Raw genomic sequence first — 21000 nt, forward strand, 5'->3', positions numbered from 1 at the left:
TTGGATTAAAGGTTTAGCACTGGGATATGCTTTTTGAAAGATAAAAAGTGCATTTTATATACAACTATATAGATCAGACCAAAATGAGGGACAAATGAGGAGAAAAGAGGGACAGAGGGACTTTGTTCCAAATCAGGGACAGTCCCTAAAAATCAGGGACAGTTGGAAGCCATGTAGGTAAAAAAGCACTTGTGGGTTTAAAGCAGAGTTCCATCCAAAAGGGGAAGCTCTGCTTGTTTGCCTCCTCCCTCCCTCCTCTGCCAGATTTGGCACCTCTCGGGGGGGGGGGGGGAGCATGTAAGTCAGCTGGAAGTTCCACCCCCCTCCTTCTTCCCCTGCCGCAGGTCCATGCACAAAGCACAGAGCACTTTGCGCATCCGCATTAGGGAAGTGGCTGTGAAGCCACAAGGCTTCAATGTCGGTTTCCCTTAGTGAAGATGGCGGAGGTAGCACCCGACAACCGACTGAATAATCGGCTGGGGTGAAGACACCTCTGGATTAGTAGACAGGTAAGTGTACTAATATTAAAAGTCAGCAGCTACAGTATATGTAGCTGCTGACTTATTTTTTTCTGAAGGAGCCCAGAGTTCCTCTTTAACCACTTCAACCCTGAAAGGATTTACCTATTTACAGATTTTTGGTAAAAAAAAATGGCAATAAGCGCATATTGATCAGTTTGAGCGAAAGTTATAGCGTCTACAAAATAGGGGAAAGATTTAGGGACTTTTTAAATTATTATTATTATTGTTTTTACTAATAATAATTGGGGATCAGCAATTTTTAGCGGGACTGCGACATTGCGGTGGACAAATCTGACCCTAAGTCACACTTTTTGGTGACCGGTGACACCAATACAATGAGCAGTGCTAAAAAAAATGCACTGATCACTGTATAAATGGCACTGGCAGGGAAGGGGTTAACGCTAATGGTGATCAAAGGGTTAAGAGTTCCCTAGGGAGGTGTTTCTAACTGTCAGTGGGACGGACAGAGAGAGATCGCTGTTCTTGATCACTAGGAACAGCTGATCTCTCTCCTCCCCTGTCAGAATGGGGATCTGCCTTGTTTACATCTGCAGATCCCCCATTCTGCCTCTCTTTACCATGATCGTGGGTGGCTGGCAGACATCGAGTCCGCCAGATCCGCGGTGTGCGGCGAGTGCACTCGCCCACAATACCACTTGCACAGACCAACGTACAGGTACAACGGTTTGCGCAGCTGATCCCCCTTGCTGCAGCATATATGCAGAAGGCGGTCAGCAAGTGGTTAACCAATTATTGTTGGGAGCGTGGCAGGGGCGTGTCTTATGCCTACATACATTTGCTAATAGATGTCCCTCATTCCCATTTCAGAAAGTTGGAAGGTATGTGTCTGTACAGCACACTTGGATTGGAAGGGGGTGGGGTAGTATTGTGAGCCAATAAGACTTTATTGCTGTGTAGGAGGGGACTGTATATTAAATCGTCATTGGTGGTAAGTATTTTGCACGCTTGCAGCCCTGGGTCCTCAGTTTGCAATCCCACCTTGGATACAATCTGCATGGAGTTTGTATATTTTTCCATGTTTTCATAGGCTTCTTTCCACAATCACAGTGGTAGGTTAATTGGCTTCCCCCTATAGGCATTAGCGATCCTGTCACTGGTGGCAACTTCTCCAGAAAAAAGTTTGCTAGAAAGAACTAAAGCCCCATACACACTATTAGATTTTCTGCAGATATTTGTTTTCAGATTTACCAAACCATGTAGTGCAAGGGCCTGCCTGATTGCACATAAATTGAAACTCTAAAGCCCCGTACACACGATCGCATTTTCTGACGGGAAATGTGAGATGACAGGTTGTCGTCAGTAAATCCGACCATGTGTACGCTCCATCGGACAATTGTTGACGGACTTTCCGCCAACAAATTTTGGCAAGCAGGTTTTCAAAATTTCTGCTGACAAATGTGTGTTGTTGGTTTTTGTGAGCGTGTTACACAAGTCCATCTGACAAAAGTACAAACATACATGCTCAGAAACGAGGATGAGCCGGAAGCGGTCGGTCTTGTAAACTAGCGTTCGTAATGGAGAATTAACATTCGTGACGCGGCAAATTATGAAATCTCCAAATGCAGCGCACAATTCTCTTCTTCTTTAATGAGATAATAATGAAGCTGCTTTGCTGGTGATACTGATGGCGTTATTGCAAACAAATTTTCAAAGGATTTTTTTTTCTAGTGATATCAAGAATAATATTATTATGCTTTTTTTATTTTTATTTGTGCAAGTTACCACAACACCATTATCCTGTAGTTTTTAAGATCAAAGATACAACTATGTTGGTGTCCCTTGTTAATTTTACATTGTGTTTTTTTAAATATAACTGCCTACTCCTAAACTGTCATTTAAAGTAAAACACATAGCCAAGTATAATTCTCCACAATTTTTTTATTGTGCATTAAAAAAATAAAACAAATAAAATTAGACATGCTATCAGCCAATAGAACTTAAAGTGGTTGTAAACTCTCCACCACAACTTTGTCCCATGTAAATCAGCATAAAAAAACCCTAATGAACACTGCTTGTAGATATCTCCTTACTTGCTTAGTATTGTTGTAATCCTTTTTGTTCTTTAGAATGACGTCACTGAGCATGCCCAGATCTCCCATGATTTATGGCACACTCTGTGTGCTTGGCTATCTATTATCAGGACTTCCTACAGCACACCACTGAAATCCCACGAGACTGCATAATCATTTAGAGCTTCCTACTACTCCCCATGTGACCATGTGACATCACATGGAGGGGGAAAAAAGGCATCGGACTGCATTGCTGCAGTCTTATTAGCTGAAGCTGATGAGACTGACATAGGCAAACACTAGATAATCTGCACAAGTAAATACTATGAAATAAAACAAGTCAGCTATGAGCAGGGAAGCAGGGTTGCCATAGAAACGTTGGATTGAGAAGGAGGCTTGGTTAACAGTACAGGAAGTGCTCAATGTAAGGGCGGAAATACACTCCACTGTGGAAAATAATACTTAAGATGGCGCTGCATTACCCTTGGAAACAAGTTTATTAAAGTTTCTTTAAACAATAAGTAATATGCAATTTGGGCTGGATTACAGTGGCTATAGTTTGATAATTACTTATTATAATCGACTAAATGAAAAGAAGCATCAGATTGGGAGAGTTTACTTCCTCTTTAACCAAAATGTGCATTCTATGCATCCAAAAATATACCAAATCAAATCATTATTCAACCTAAAATATAATGTCAAAGCAATAACTCCAAGGCCAATAATAAATAACACATTATCGCGACACATAAATAACACATTATTTAGCGCGAACTGGAAAGTGCAAAATGAAAAGCGCGAATCAACACTCACCAAACTTCTACTAACACGAAATTTGCAGAAGGAGCCCAAAGGGTGGCGCTAAAGAGCTGAAAAACCATGTAGTACGTCACTACGTTCGTAATTGTTGGCCAACAATTGTGTGGCCGTGTGTATGCAAGACAAGTTTGGGAGTTGAACACCCTTCGGACAAAATTCCATGGTTTTGTTGGTGGCAAGTCTGATCATGTGTACAAGGCTTTAAGGTTTAACCTCATATTATATGGTTTTGGTATATCTGAAAAGTCTGCAGAAAATCTAATAGTGTGTATGGGGTCGAAGAAACAGGACAAATTGTGGATGCCTCCATATAACTTATGGACTGCATAATATGTAGGTGCTGTAGAATAATTAAATTGCGCCGCTGCTGTGCTTATCAAATGAAGGTGAAGGTAAGCCGATGATATAGAATAATCTCTTTCAGTCTTCTACATATAGGATTGCCAATGGCTACAATATACAATCTGCTGACAATAGCTATAAAATGATGTTCGGAAAAACAATGAATTAATGTGCATTTCACAATACGAGATGATTTCCGACACATGTACTATGGCAAACACATCCTAGGGAGAAACTGAAAGTGATGCTGAATTGTCAGCTGGTGAAAACATAAAAATAAAAAAAGGCGCAGCGGTTAAAAACATATTTCATAAACAAAGATTGCTTCGGGGGAGTATGAAAAGAGGCGTACTGAACAATGCATCAAACACAAAACGACATTGGAGAGCCTGGAGTGGTGTTGAGATAATTATCATATTCAAATCCAATCTGCCAATGAGAAGAAGGGAAAGTGTCTGACCCAGTTTTCGGCTCAGGATGAACAAACAATTCAAAATTCTGTCCCCCGCTGTTCAGGTAACAACTATGATAGAGGCAATCGTACAGGTAAAAGAAAACTCAGTTCTAAACTGCAAAAACATTAAGAGCCATTTACATTTGTGCGTTATGTCACGCATTAACGTGCGTTGTATTAAGGCAAAAAAAGAAGGAAAAGTGGGACTCTGAATGAGGTTGCTGACATGGTGGATGTAAATTCGAAAAAGTACAAATTTATTGATCAAGACAGATATATAAAACATGGCGATATTAAAGAACACATAAACAATGGGTATATACATTCATATATGGTCCACCCACACATCTCCATACACGTGTGGCATGGACAAAGGGATACATAGTATAAAAGGTAAAAGAAAGCCGCGCTTATGGTGAAAAAAAAGGTGGCTGCCTCCCCTAATATGGCTCCCTTAAGGGGTACTAGATATAAAACTGATAGGAAACAAAGGGGTCAGTGGCGCTACCAAAAAAAAGATAGGTACGGGAAGGGCAAGAGGATAGTAGGGGCTGTAGTCAAAATCCAAAATTGGACACCTATAGGAATAAGGAACAGACCCCCTATAGGGTAATATCGTTCTGTTAATGTGGGTCTACAAAACAAAACCTCCCTTAGTGCACGTGAGAGTGGGCACCTAATTACAAGAGTCCCCAAATAATCCACTAACTAATTATTACTACTAAGTGTCTATATCCATAAATTTCATATGTAGAATAAAGTGATATACTCAGGTGTATCATAAATAGATTAATGGTGATAAATCCCCAAAAATATATAAAATATACAATATACTGTGTAAGTCCGTAATTATAAAGTCACAATACATGCATGTGCTAAATCAAAGTCAATATAGAGCATAAAGATTAGTATGCATTAGTGTATCCAACCCACAAAAAAATAATAATAGTGTAGCGGGGATATAATGGTGTATTAATGCAATTAATGTGAAATACAATGTAAATCTATGGACAATGTATTCACTAGTATTGGATGCCATCTAGTGACCAAAAAACAGAACTGGACCTTAGCTATTTTTCTTTTCTATGGTGTTGAAAGATAACAGGAAGTGACTGTGTTTACTTTGGTCATTTGACCTCATCTACCCAGGAGTCTGTGTGACCTACCCATGAACACTTTGATATGCAGTGCATGCTGGGTAGGGTATAAAAGGGACTGCAGCGGCCATATTTGGTCTCTAGCAACCACGTTGCCTGCCTGTGCGGAACTGTGAGTGAGGTTCTCAGGTGCATCGGTAGAGTCACAGCGGAGTGCAAACCGGACTGTTTGCTGGGTGACTTGACGGAGCCAAGAGCTGGTGATCAGACTGACGGGGATTGGGTTGCGGCCCACTGTTTATTCTATTACATGTACTTAGACTTACTAATAGGCCTTGCTGGGACCTGTTGTTCCACGGAAGTGTAATTGAGTAACTGACACTTAATAGGCTAGAGGCCTGTTTCACTAAGTGTGATTACAAGTTTCTGGAGTTATACCTGGAGTGTCCTAAGTTAACTTTCTCTACTTACCCTTTCGGATTACAATTATTTGAGGAACTATTTAAGCTAGCGAAGAAAGAAGATAAAGGAAGAAATACATTAAGTGAGGCCTCACTTAGACTTTAAATAAGGGGAGCTTATTTATTGTATTTGCCAGTTGATTTATGTTGTGCTGACACTCTATGTTGGAACGACAGTGCAAACTCTGTAACCACCTTTTTTCTATATTTTCAGTAAAAGTATTCCTGTTTGAGAGTACAGGTGTGTGGTTTACTGTCTTTCCCCACCAGGTGGAGCCAGAGGATCCAGGGGGATAGACACAGATACATTATATTGTTTACACTGTATTGTATTATTATTGCACCACAGCTGTGCCAAGGGGACAGTCATTCACAAGGGGGGTTTCTCAGTAGAGTGCAGGCCCAATTCAAATCAGCAGCTCCTTGGGGGGCCAGTGCTACAATAGTAAAAACAATGGGTATCAGGCAAGTAAAAATAAAAACCAAGTGCTGTAAAGTCCACATATCAAAAAGTCCATATCCATATGTCAGAACATCACCATAAGAAATATATGTAGGATAAGAAAAGTCTATATAGGTGAGGCTATATAGTGATTTTCACATCTAGGGTGATCATATAGTGCATATAGCTGAATCAAAAGCATCAATCACAGGTGCTCACAGTATCTCCTGGTGACTTATGTGCGGGTCCCCACTCACCGGATCCTATCACCCCTGCAGGGGTAGTGTGCATGTAATAGATATGTGTGATTAGTTTCGTACGAAACGAAAATTTGTAAGAAGTTCCGGAAATTCATACATTCGTACAACTCCGAAATACGAATTTTTATGCATATGAATTCCTTACGAGATATGAAATTTTGTTTACGAATTTCGGATCCAAATTCATAACGAAAATTCGTAATTAACGAAAAGTTAACGAACCTAAAAGTAAAAACAAAAACAAGAAGTCAGCACAGCACAGGGATGGTAGGAACCCCTCATAATGATAAATTCATCATAACGAAAATTCGTAATTGTTACAAAAAGTTAATGAACCTAAAAGTTAAAACCACAGGAAGTCAGCACAGGGATGGTGGGAACCCTATGGGAATTTCTATGCTTACGAATTTTATATGAAATACTAAATTTCCTTAACGAATTTCGGAATTTCGGATCCAAATTAACAGAAACTTGACTGGTGTTTTGTTCAGCAATCAGAGGAGGTCAGCACAGCATTACATGCACAGCACAGGGATGGTGGGAACCCCTCATAATGGGCACAGCGGGTGTACAGACCTGGGAACTCAGCACAGAGATGGTGGCAACCCTATGAGAATTTCTATGCTTACGAATTTCATACAAAATAGGAAATTTCATTAACGAATTTCGGATCAAAATGAACAGAAACATGACTGGTGTTTTGTTCACCAATCAGAGGAAGTAAGCACAGCACAGGGATGGTGGGAACCCCTCAAATATAAATTCATCATAACAAACTTTTGTTATTTTAACGAAAAGTTTACGAATGTAACGAAAATTTGTATTTCATACGAATCCGATTTGAAATTCGTACACGAATTACAAAAATACCACATTTTTTTTGTATGGAAAGAAACGGAGTGAAACAAAACAAATTTTTTGACGGCGCCCATGTCTAGCAGGTAATCCACTCTATTGAGCCAGTATCACCAGGTATCCACTACTACGGCCTCCAGAGACGTCCCTTAGACTCCAGGTTAGGTGGACATGAGTATTAGTGTATTCCACAGATGCAGAGTGCTGAGCTCAAACATCCGATTCACATGGTGCAAGTCTGAGAATGGAAGAGCTGCAAAGGGATACATAGATATAACAATTAAACGCATGTGCGTTGCCTTAGTAAGTTGGGTTGCTATTTCAAATGAATGGCAATGCAACACATATATGTGAATCAGTGCTTACATTTTGTAAAATAATTGATTATTACATTAGATTAATTCATGTATGTACATATATCATATAAGCAGCACTTGCGACAAAAATAAGGGTATTATAAAACAGTAGGACGGTGACTGATGGATAAATTGATAGTCTATTACAGACATGGCATTGCAAATGCCCATTACAGACATGAGTCAACATCACAAATGTCCGACGTGTTTTGTGTAAGAACACTCTTCAGGGGCGGATGCTCCGATATACCGTATCTATAAGGTATAAAATAATGGAATTAGTCTCATTATAACTAATAATATCAAAGAGAGGGAGATTAGCGCATCCTAAGTACTTACAAGGGGTCCAATGCGATGGAAAGCGGCGACCATAGGACCAAGGCCCCAGGGGTGGTCTCTCTCGGGAGCTGAGTTAATATAGAGCCGCGTGCAGCAGGGCGCACACACCAAATCCCCCCGAAAACACACGACACGTGTTGCTTGTTCATAGGTAAAAACAATGGTGAGCCAGTGATGGCTGCCTGAGGGTAGTCCAAAATAAAAAATGCATTGAGAGTGTATTGCTGGTGGGTCTGAGTAACGATAATGAAAAAAGGGAGAATGAAAAGACGCATACTGAACAATGCATCAAGCACAAAACAACGTTGGAGAACCTGGAGTGGTGTTGAGATAATTATCATATTCAAATCCAATCTGCCAATGAGAAGAAGGGAAAGTGTCTGACCCAGTTTTCGGCTCAGGATGAACAAACATTTCAAAAATCTGTCCCCCGCTGTTCAGGTAACAACTGTGATAGAGGCAATCGTACAGGTAAAAGAAAACTGCAGTTCTAAACTGCAAAAACATTAAGAGCCATTTACATTTGTGCGTCATGCCACGCATTAACGTGCGTTGTATTAAGGCAGCCCATTGGAATCAATAGGCTTCTGAAGCACCAAAATGTCCAACACATCTTCAACATTTTTGCTGCAACGTGCTATGGTTGGTTGCATTGCGTTTTTCGGCACATTGTCATGCATGTGCGTTGCACATTGTCATGCATGTATTCTCCACACTCCTCTCTGCACATACTTCCCACTGTCATACCCTCCACACTTCATGTCTGTGCATACTGCCCATTGTCATACCCTCCACATTCCCAGGGTTGCCAACCGCCAGTAAATATACTGACAGTTTGTAAAAATCTGTGATTTTTCTACAACTGCCTGTAAATATCAGGGGCTGATAATTCCATGCTGTGTTGACTTTAAGTGTAAATCAAGCAAATTACTTTGTTTTAAGTATTGTCAGTGTTTCCATATCATGTTTATACCGTTCAAATATTCACTGTGTTGGTTTTCAATAGGAGTTCTGTAATTTCTCAGGTTGCCAGTAAAAAAAAAGTGCTCCGCCAGTAAATTTTCCATGCTCTGTCAGTAAAAAATACTGCGGGAGGTTGGCAACCCTGCACATTCCTCTCCTGCACATACTACCAACTGTCATATCCATCTTACTCCTGTCCTGTTCACACTGTCCAATGTCATATTCTCCACACTCTTCCCTGCACATACTGCCAACTGTCATACCCTCCACACTCCTCCCTCCAGGGCCGTCTTTAGCGCAGGGCAAACGGGGCACCTGCCCTGGGCCCAATGTTTGTAGGGGGGCCCGCACTGCTACCCGCGAATCTGGGCCCCAATGAAGGTTTTGCAGAGTGCACAGAGGACACGGGAGCCTGTATTCCCGTGCTAGCCAGCTGAGAGGGGGCGGGGCCGGGAGCTCCACTGACGCTCTGACCCCGCCCCTGTGCAGCCTGTATGCTCGGAACAGAGCGGCTTTGGTGAGAGCCAGTGATCGGAGTGGGAGCGTCAGTGGAGCTCCCGGCCCCGCCCCTGGACCTCTGTATTCCCCAGCCAGTATAGAGGGGGCGGGGCCGGGAGCTCCACTGACGCTCCCACTCCGATCACTGGCTCTCACTACAGCCGCTCTGTTCCGAGCATACAGACTGCACGGGGCGGGGTCCGAGCGTCAGTGGAGCTCCCGGCCCTGCCCCCTCTCAGCTGGCTAGCGTGGGAATACAGCCTCCCGTGTCCTCTGTGCACTCTGCAAAACCTTCTTCGGGGCCCCAATTCACGGGTAACGGGCCCCCCTACAAAGCATCAGTGGAGCTCCCAGCTGTTGTAGTGAGATCAGAGAATGGAAGCCCCGCCCACATACCTCTAAATGTATGTAGTGAGTTTGGCTGCCCAGGTATGTCCTTGGACTCATAAAATGCCTGACTGCTTAAACCCTGAGCTGTTTTATTCAACTGTCAAGCTGTGCGTTGCTGAAAGTTCTCTGACCATCACCTGTAGCATGTCCGCAGTCTCTGATTGTCTCCTGCAGTATGTCCGCAGTCTCTGATTGTCTCCTGCAGTATGCCCGCAGTCTCTGATTGTCTCCTGCAGTATGTCCGCAGTCTCTGATTGTCTCCTGGAGTATGTCCGCAGTCTTATTGTCTCCTGCAGTATGTCCACAGTCTCTGATTGTCTCCTGCAGTCTCTTATTGTCCGCAGTCTCTTATTGTCTCGTGCCGTATGTCCGCAGTCTCTTATTGTCTCGTGCCGTATATCCGCAGTCTCTGATTGTCTCCTGCAGTATGTCCGCAGTCTCTGATTGTCTCCTGTAGTATGTCCGCAGTCTTTGATTGTCTCCTGTAGTATGTCCGCAGTCTCTGATTGTCTCCTGCAGTATGTCCGCAGTCTCTGATTGTCTCCTGCAGTATGTCCGCAGTCTCTGATTGTCTCCTGCAGTATGTCTGCAGTCTCTGATTGTCTCCTGCAGTATGTCCGCAGTCTCTGATTGTCTCCTGCAGTATGTCCGCAGTCTCTGAGGCCGCGTACACACGCGGGGACTGTTCGCCCAACTTTGGCCGCGTACACACGGCGGACTGTTCGCCCAACTTTGTCCGCTGAACAGTGTTTCAGCGAACAGTCCGCCCGTGTGTGGGCTTTCAGCGGACAGTTTCAGCGGACAGTTTGACGGACAAAGTCTTTCGGAAATTCCGAAAAACTGTCCGCTGAAACTTTGTTTGAGCGAACAGTCCGCCCGTGTGTAGGCTACTTTCGAAATGAGCAAACTGTTCCCGCTCGGAGGAAAGTCTGCTCATTTGGAGCGCGTGTGAAGGTAGGCGGGGCCCGCGACGGAGACGTCGCGGGCTCCGCCGCCTGGAATGGACTTAAAGGGGAACCCCAACGCCGAAAAAAATCGGCGTGGGGGTCCCCCCAAAGTCCACAACAGACCCTTGTCCGAGCACGCTACCCGGCCGGCCAGAAAAGGGGGGCGAGCGAGCGCGCCCCCCCTCCTGAGCCGTACCAGGCCGCGTGCCCTCAACATGGGGGGTGCCTTGGGGAAGGGGGGGCCGCGCGGCCCCCCCACCCCAAAGCACCTTGTCCCCATGTTGATGAGGACAAGGGCCTCTTCCCGACAACCCTGGCCGTTGGTTGTCGGGGTCTGCGGGCGGGGGGCTTATCGGAATCCGGGAGCCCCCTTTAAGAAGGGGGCCCCCGGATACCGGCCCCCCACCCTATGTGAATGAGTATGGGGTACAATGTACCCCTACCCATTCACCTGTAAAATAAAAGTACCCAAAAAAAAAACACAACACACGAGAAAAAATATTTTATTGCACAGCTCCGGGGGTCTTCCGTCTTCGGGGGTCTTCTCGCCGGACTCCTCCGCTATCTTCGTGTAGCTCTTTTGCTAGCGGAGGAGTCCGGCTTTCTTCCTCCCCGCCGCCGGCCTCTTCTCCCGACTTCGGGGGTCTTGTCCCCCTCTTCGGTTCTTCTGCCGGGCCACCGCGCCTTCTTGTAGCTCTTTTGCAGGCGGTGGCCCGGTCTTCTGTCGCCGCCGCCTTCCGTTCTTCTGCCGGGCCACCGCGCCTTCTTATAGCTCTTTTGCAGGCGGTGGCCCGGTCTTCTGTCGCCGCTGTCGCCGTCGCCGCCTTCCGTTCTTCTTCTTCTTCTTGTTCTTCTTCTTCTTCTCCAGGAGATGTTGACACGACGCTCTCTCCGGCCGGAATGCCAGAGCCGCCCTGCGCTGCCACTTATATAGTGACAATGGGGCGGTGTCACATGGTATATGTCACATGGGTTGGTCACATGGGTTGATGTCACATGGGGACTATGACATCGTAAGGGGGCGGGGTCACCATGTGACATCAACCCATGTGACCAACCCATGTGACATATACCATGTGACACCGCCCCATTGTCACTATATAAGTGGCAGCGCAGGGCGGCTCTGGCATTCCGGCCGGAGAGAGCGTCGTGTCAACATCTCCTGGAGAAGAAGAAGAAGAACAAGAAGAAGAAGAAGAAGAACGGAAGGCGGCGACGGCGACAGCGGCGACAGAAGACCGCCTGCAAAAGAGCTACAAGAAGGCGCGGTGGCCCGGCAGAAGAACCGAAGAGGGGGACAAGATCCCCGAAGTCGGGAGAAGAGGCCGGCGGCGGGGAGGAAGAAAGCCGGACTCCTCCGCTAGCAAAAGAGCTACACGAAGATAGCGGAGGAGTCCGGCGAGAAGACCCCCGAAGACGGAAGACCCCCGGAGCTGTGCAATAAAATATTTTTTCTCGTGTGTTGTGTTTTTTTTTTGGGTACTTTTATTTTACAGGTGAATGGGTAGGGGTACATTGTACCCCATACTCATTCACATAGGGTGGGGGGCCGGTATCCGGGGGCCCCCTTCTTAAAGGGGGCTCCCGGATTCCGATAAGCCCCCCGCCCGCAGACCCCGACAACCAACGGCCAGGGTTGTCGGGAAGAGGCCCTTGTCCTCATCAACATGGGGACAAGGTGCTTTGGGGTGGGGGGGCCGCGCGGCCCCCCCTTCCCCAAGGCACCCCCCATGTTGAGGGCACGCGGCCTGGTACGGCTCAGGAGGGGGGGCGCGCTCGCTCGCCCCCCCTTTCCTGGCCGGCCGGGTAGCGTGCTCGGACAAGGGTCTGTTGTGGACTTTGGGGGAACCCCCACGCCGATTTTTTTCGGCGTTGGGGTTCCCCTTTAAGTCCATTCCAGGCGGCGGTGCCCGCGACGTCTCCTTCGCGGGCCCCGCCTACCTGTACATGCGCTCGAAATGGGCGGACTTGCCTCCGCCTTACGTGGGCGAGTCCGTTCATTTCAAAAGTTGAGCGAACTGTTTGGCAAACAGTTCGCTGAAACAGTCCGCTCGTGTGTGGGCAAGTCCGCTCATGCAAATTTTGAGCGGACTGTTGCGGCAACTGTTTGACGCACAAAGTTTCAGCGAACAGTCCCCACGTGTGTACGCGGCCTCAGTCCGTCAAACAGTTTCGGCAAACAGTCCGCTCAAAATTAGCATGGACGGACATGGCCACACACGACGGACGAACAGTTTGCTGAAATTGTGCGCGATGACGTGAACGGCACGTACGACGGGACGAAAAATACGACGTCCTATACACTGCATTATAACTTTCGGCGTGAAAATCCTTTCTGAGCATGCGCGCAACTTTGTTTGACGAACAAGCCTACACACGCGGGGACTGTCCGCTGAAACAAGGTTTCAGCGGACAGTTTTTCGGAATTTCCGAAAAACCTTGTTCAGCGGACTGTTCGCTGAAACTGTCCGCTGAAAGCCCACACACGAGCGGACTGTCCGCTGAAACTTGGTTTCAGCGGACGGTTTTAGCGAACAGTCCCCGCGTGTGTACGCGGCCTGATTGTCTCCTGCAGTATGTCTGCAGTCTCTGATTGTCTCCTGCAGTATGTCTGCAGTCTCTGATTGTCTCCTGCAGTATGTCTGCAGTCTCTGATTGTCTCCTGCAGTATGTCTGCAGTCTCTGATTGTCTCCTGCAGTATGTCTGCAATCTCTGAACCTCTCCTGTAGTATGTCTGCACTCTCTGAACCTCTGCTGTAGTATGTCTGCACTCTCTGACACTCTCCTGTAGTATGTGTACTAATGTGCACCTTTACTTGCTCAATTATTTAGGATTGCTCCACTGCTCAGTGAGAGGTAATGATGTGCATTAACCTGTAGCAACCAATCAGCAAACAGTAGTGATCTGCTTTAATCTCTAGCAGCCAATCAGTAAGTGGTAATGATGTGCATTAACCTTTAGCAACCAATCGGCAAGCAGAAATTATGTGTTGTAACCTCTAGCAACCAGCCAGCGAACAGTAAGCATAGGCTGTAACCTCTGGCAAACAATTGCAATTACTGCGTGATCTGCTGCAGTAAACTGATTTTGAGTCTACCTGCTATTTTTTGTGTCTCAGAATGGAGGGGGGGGGGGGGAAATGTTTGCCCGGGGCCCAATCAAAATTAAAGACGGCCCTGCCTCCCTCTACATACTACCCACTGTCAAACCTCTCATACCCCTCTCCTTTACATACTGCCCAGTGTCATATCCTCCATACTCCTCTCCTGTACAAATTGCCCCCGTCATACCTTCCACACACCTCTCTGCACATACTGCCCACTATCACACCCTCCCCAATCCTCTTCTTTAAATACTGCCCACTGTCATATGCTCCACACTCCTCTCTGCACATACTACCCACCGTCATACCCTTCACACTACTTTCTTCACATGCTGCCCACTGTCATACCCTCTACACTCCTCCCTTGTACATACTACTCACTGTCATATCCTCCCTACTCCTCTTCTGTACAAACAGCCCTCTGTCATACCCTCCACACTCCTCTCTGCACATACTGCCCACTGTCATACCCTCCAAACTCTTCTCCTGTACATACTGTCCACTGTCATATCCTCCACACTCCTCTCCTTTACATACTGCTCACTCTCATCCTCCACACTCCTCTCCTTTTCATACTGCCCACCGTCATATCCTCCACACTCCTCTCTGCACATACTGCCCACTGTCATACCCTGCATACTCTTCTCCTGTACATTCTGCCCACTGTCATATCCTCCACACTCCTCTCCTAAAAACATACTGCCCACAATCAAACCCTCCACACTCCTCTCTGCACATACTGCCCACTGTCATATCCCCCACACTCCTCTCCTGTACATACTGTCATTGTCATATTCTCCACACTCCTCTCCTGTACATACCGCCATTGTCATATCCTCCACACTCCAATCCTGTACATACTGCCATTGTCATATTCTCCACACTCCTCTCATGTACATACTGCCCACTGTCATATCCTCCACACGCCTCTCCTGTACATACTGCCCACTGTCATACCCAGTGGCGTAACTAGAACCTTCAGAAACCATGAAGGGCCCCCCTGAACCCCAGCCAGGGCCCTTCCCTCTGAGTCCGGCGGTGGAACTCCAGGGCGTGGTCACAGGTATGTTTATTTTAATTTTTTAAATTTTTAGGTGCCCCATTGGGGACTGTCCCTAGGCAGGATGGGGTCCCCGTCCCCAGAAGAGATGAGGTCCTTCTATCCAGGGCAGATGAAGTTACTGCCCCCAGGTGAGAAGGGGTCCCTGTCCCCAGGGGAGGTGGGGGTCCCTGTCCCCATGTGAGAAGGGGTCCCTGTGCCCAGGGGGAGATGGAGGGGGTATGTAATGGTGTGTGGGGGAAGGTAGTCCTCTCACTCACCATGACCAAGCTGTAGGCCGCGCACTCATCCATGTTGGCCTGGGCTCCATCCAGTGTGCTGGACGGGCAATCAGCATATCTCCCAGAAAGACCTTTCATCATCTGTGTATGACGGGGGAGGAGGGGGGCTGGCAGACAAGCCTGCAGTGCCCTCCGGGGGGCTCTCATAGGGCTGCACTGCATTTGTGTGCTTAAAGTTTGTTTACCCGGGAGAAGTATGCAGTGCAGTGTGGGCCGGACTCGGGGGGGCGGGACTCTGGCTGGGGAGAACAGACATCGGACTGAGCGGCAATGCATGGAGCAGGAGAGGGGTACTCTGAGGAGCCGGCTGAGGACACAGGTCATGCGGGGAATGCACAACTAAAGAGCAGCCAGTGCGATAGTGGAGCATGGAGCTCTGCTAGTCACCCTCCACCTCCAGCCACCCGTGTGCATGGTGCACTGGTACCCCTAGCTGCCTATGCTGCTGCCGGCCATATGTAGAGGGGGCTGCATGGGCCCCCTGCATCACAGGGCCCGGTTGCGGTTTCAACTGCTGCACCCCCTATAGTTACGCCCCTGGTCATACCCTCCATATCCCTCCCCTGTACATACATATTGCCACTGTCGTACCTTCCATACTGCTCTCCTGTACATACTGCCCACTGTCATACCCTTCATGCTCCTCTCCTATACATACTGCCACTGTCATACCCTCCATACTCCTCCCTTTACATACTGCCCACTGCCATACCCTCTATACTATTCTCCTGCGCATTAGACATGTGCACACTGAAATATTTTGTTTCGGAATTTTGTTTTTGTCTGACTAATAAATTGATTTAGTTACTCCCGAAATTCGTTTTTATTTATTTCGTTTTTCCTTAAAAAAATTGCATTTGTCTGAAAATCCAAATGAATTAAGGTCGAAGCTGTCATTGAAGGCTTATGGGGTCTGTCGAATTTTTAAAGAAGATTAGACGGAGCAGCAAAACTCACTGTATGATGCTACAATCATACATTCCTAGTCGAATATTTTGACTACAAGCTATAGTAGGATTCTAATGTTGTACGTCTTCTATGGGTTTTTTTTTAAGGCTATTTGCATTGCACACAGGTCATGTTAGCATTAAGAAAAAAAAAAAATGCGTGGGGGTCCCCCAAAATTCCATACCAGGCCCTTCGTGTCTGCTATGGATATTAAGGGGAACCCTGTGCCAAAAAAAAAAAATGGTGTGGGGTTCCCCCTCAAAATCCATACCAGACCTTTTATCCGAGCACGCAACCTGGCAGGCCGCAGGAAAAGAGGGGGGACGAGAGAGTGGCCACCCTCTCCTGAACCATACCAGGCCACATGCCCTCAACATTGGGAGGATGCTTTGGGGTCCCTGCTTCCCCCCCCCCTATCATTTCAACAAAAGTGTTAAAAATGACAAGAGACAGTTTTTGACAAGTGCTTTATTAAAGTCTTCTTTCATCTTCTTTATTCTGGTCTTCTTCCTTTCTTCCTTTCTTCATCCTTCGGTTTCTTCCTCCATCTTCTTCTTCCTCCGATCCACTTCTTCTTGCTCCGGTGTTCTCGTCCGACATCTTCCTCCACGGCGTCTCTTCTTCTTTCTCGGGCCGCTCCGCGAAATGGGATGCTCCCGCTGTGTGACGCTTCTCTTCTTCTGACAGTTCTTATATAACGGAGAGAGGGGGCCACCCAGTGACTCCGCCCCCTCTGACGCACGGTTCCATGCATCAGAGGGGGTGGAGTCACTGGGTGGCCCCGCCCTCTATTATATAAGAACTGTCAGAAGAAGAGAAGCATCACACAGCGGGAGCATCCCATTGCGCGGAGCGGCCCGAGAGCGAAGAAGAGAGGGCGTGGAGGAAGATCCCGGACGAGAACACCGGAGCAAGAAGAAGCGGATCGGAGGAAGAAGAAGATGGAGGAAGAAACCGAAGGGTGAAGAAAAGAAGGAAGAGGACCAGAAGAAAGAAGATGAAAGAAGAGTTTAATAAAGGACTTGTCAAAGACCATCTCTTGTCATTTTTAACACTTTTGTCACTTTTTTGTTGAAATGGTAGGGGTACTTTTGTACCCCATTACCATTTCAAACAGGGGGGAGGCCGGGATCTGGGGGTCCCCTTGTTAAAGGGGGCTTCCAGATTCCGATAAGCCCCCCGCCCACAGACCCCCACAACCACCGGCCAGGGTTGTGGGGATGAGGCCCTTGTCCTCATCAACATGGGGACAAGGTGCTTTGGGGGGGACCCCAAAGCATCCTCCCAATGTTGAGGGCATGTGGCCTGGTACGGTTCAGGAGGGGGGCAACTCTCTCATCCTCCCCTCTTTTCCTGCGGCATGCCATGTTGCGTGCTTGGATAAGGGTCTGGTTTGGATTTTGAGGGGGACCCCCATGCAATTTTTTTTGGCACGGGGTTCCCCTTAAAATCCATGCCAGACCTGAAGGGTCTGGTATGGATTATGAGGGGGACCCCCACGCCATTTTTTTTTCGGGGCGCGGGGTTCCCCTTAATATCCATACCAGACCTGAAGGGCCTGGTATGCTCTTGAAGGGGAACCCATGCCTTTTTTTTTTTATTAAAGTCGTCTGGCCTGGGGGCGACTTAAAGTCGTTTCCAAGTTGCCTCCCAAAGTCACGCTGGAAGTCGTGTTGCCCCTGTGTGAATGGACTGTTAATGATACAAGGTCAATAGACACAGATTATTATTGTCAGAGTCACATTGAATCTCCTATTCTATATCGAACTGTGTCGCAACGAAAACGGAAATAAAGCATTTATGTCGGAACTTTCATTTTTTGGATTCTGTGCTTTCGTTATCGTTTGTCAAAATGATAACGAAAATACCAGAAATTTGGACGAAAATGCATTCAGATGAAAAGAATGCACATGTCTACTGCGCATGCTGCCCACTGTCATACCCATCGTACTTTTCTCCTGTACATACTGCCCACTGTCATACCCTCCACACTCCTACCTTTACATACTGCCCACTGCCATACCCTCTATACTATTCTCCTGTGCATGCTGCCCACTGTCATATCCATCATACTCTTCTCCTGTACATACTGTTCATTGTCATACCCTCCACACTCCTCTCCTGTACATATTGTAATCATTTGGTGGATGGGCAAATTATGGTGTGGGGGTTGTTTTTCAGGGGTTGGGTTTGGCCCCTTAGTTCCAGTAAAGGGAACTCTTAAGGCGTCGGCATATCAAGACATTTTAGACAATTTCATGCTTCCAACTTTGTGGGAATAGTTTGGGGATGGCCCCTTCCTGTTCCAACATGACTGTACACCAGTACACAAAGCAAGGTCCACAAAGACATGGATGAGCGAGTTTGGGGTGGAGGAACTTGACTAGCCTGCACAGAGTCCTGACCTCAACCCGATAGAAGACTTTTGGGATGAATTAGAGTGGAGACTGTGAGCCAGGCTTTTCGTCCACATCAGTGCCTGACCTCACAAATGCACTTCTGGAGGAATGGTCAAACATTCCCATAGACCAGGGGTGTCCAAACTTTTTTCAAAGAGGGCCGGATTTGATGAAGTGAACATGCGCGAGGGCCGACCATTTTGCCTGACATTCTTTGAATCGTTAAAATTCGGTCTAAGTGTGTTCGTTCGAGCACTAATACATTGCCCAACAAGAATTCTCTTGCCTTTGTGGCTGTGTGTGGGAAGAATTAAGCTTGGGCGTATTTGTACATACTGTATTAATTGGCGTATAACACACACCTTCACTTTAAGAGGGAAGTTTCAGGAAAAAAAAATGTTTAAATAAAGAACTGTGAAGCAAAATAATGGTCAGTGCCCACCAATGCAGCCTAATCAGTGCACATCTGCAGACCCACCACAGCCAGGAATGCCCCCCACCATAGCCAGGAATGCCCCCCCCATAGCCAGGAATGCCCCCCACCATAGCCAGGAATGCCCCCACCATAGCCAGGAATTCCCCCACCATTGCCAGGGACGCAGCACCATTGCCAGGGACGCAGCACCATTGCCAGGAATGCCTCCCCAAATGCCTCACCATTGCCAGGAATGACTCACCATTGCCAGGGACGCAGCACCATTGCCAGGGACGCAGCACCATTGCCTGGGACGCAGCACCATTGCCAGGAATGCCTCCCCAAATGCCTCACCATTGCCAGGAATGCCTCCCCAAATGCCTCACCATTGCCAGGAATGCCTCCCCAAATGCCTCACCATTGCCAGGAACGCAGCACCATTGCCAGGGACGCAGCACCATTGCCTGGGACGCAGCACCATTGCCAGGAATGCCTCCCCAAATGCCTCACCATTGCCAGGAATGCCTCCCCAAATGCCTCACCATTGCCAGGAATGCCTCCCCAAATGCCTCACCATTGCCAGGAATGCAGCACCATTGCCAGGAACGCAGCACCATTGCCAGGAACACAGCACCATTGCCAGGAATGCACTGACGAGCGCCAAAGGAGAATCTCCTGTTTACACGGCGGCTTCTTTAATAGAAAGTCCCGCCTCCTTTGATGGACAGAAAAGTCGTCCAATGGCAGTGCAGGAGAAGGACTTCCTATTACAGAGGCCGCCCGTAAACAGGAAATTCTCCTGTGTACGGCGCTCGGTCCTGTCCTCCCTGTACCTTCCGAAGCATATATATCAGGGGTAATGAATTCAAATTAAAGGAGGTCCGGTCGCCAAAATTTTCTTTGGGCCGAGGTCCGAATCTCAAGTCTGTGCTACGACTCAGAAATATTGTAGTAACTGTATATCTATCAAAAACATGAGAAATGTACAATTTCCTTAGCATTTCAACAATATTTATTGTCAAGTTAAATCTGGTGTCCCCATCACAGCGCCCCTTTACATCAGGTGTCCCCATCACAGTGCCCCTTTACATCAGGTGTCCCCATCACAGTGCCCCTTTACATCAGGTGTCCCCATCACAGTGCCCCTTTACATCAGGTGTCCCCATCACAGTGCCCCTTTACATCAGGTGTCCCCATCACAGTGCCCCTTTACATCAGGTGTCCCCATCACAGTGCCCCTTTACATCAGGTGTCCCCATCACAGTGCCCCTTTACATCAGGTGTCCCCATCACATTGCCCCTTTACATCAGGTGTCCCCATCACAGTGCCCCTTTACATCAGGTGTCCCCATCACAGTGCCCCTTTACATCAGGTGTCCCCATCACAGTGCCCCTTTACATCAGGTGTCCCCATCACAGTGCCCCTTTACATCAGGTGTCCCCATCACAGTGCCCCTTTACATCAGGTGTCCCCATCACAGTGCCCCTTTACATCAGGTGTCCCCATCACAGTGCCCCTTTACATCAGGTGTCCCCATCACAGTGCCCCTTTACATCAGGTGTCCCCATCACAGTGCCCCTTTACATCAGGTGTCCCCATCACAGTGCCTCTTTACATCAGGTGTCCCCATCACAGTGCCCCTTTACATCAGGTGTCCCCATCACAGTGCCCCTTAACATAAAATGTGCACATCAGGATTTCCCTTAACATAAAATAAGTGTCATGCTGATAGGCACATTTTATATTAAGGGGCACTCTGATGGACACAACAAAACTTGCCCCTTAACTTAAAATTTGCCCATCAAAGTGCCCCTTTTAATATAAAATGTACCTATCAGTGTTGCTCTTAAAATAAAATCTGCCCATCAGCGTGCCCCTTAACATGAAATAAGGGTCACACTGATGGGCACCTATTATGTTAGGAGGCATTCTGATGGACAATTTTTATTTTAAGGGGCATGCTGATGAGTATATTTTTAATGTGCACATCGATGGGCATATTTTGTAGGGCACATTT

The sequence above is a fragment of the Lithobates pipiens genome, unplaced genomic scaffold, assembly GCF_037356315.1.
Source record: "Lithobates pipiens isolate NorthernLeopardFrog02 unplaced genomic scaffold, aLitPip1_a1.2 Scaffold_19, whole genome shotgun sequence".
In the NCBI taxonomy this organism is placed as follows: Eukaryota; Metazoa; Chordata; class Amphibia; order Anura; family Ranidae; genus Lithobates; species Lithobates pipiens.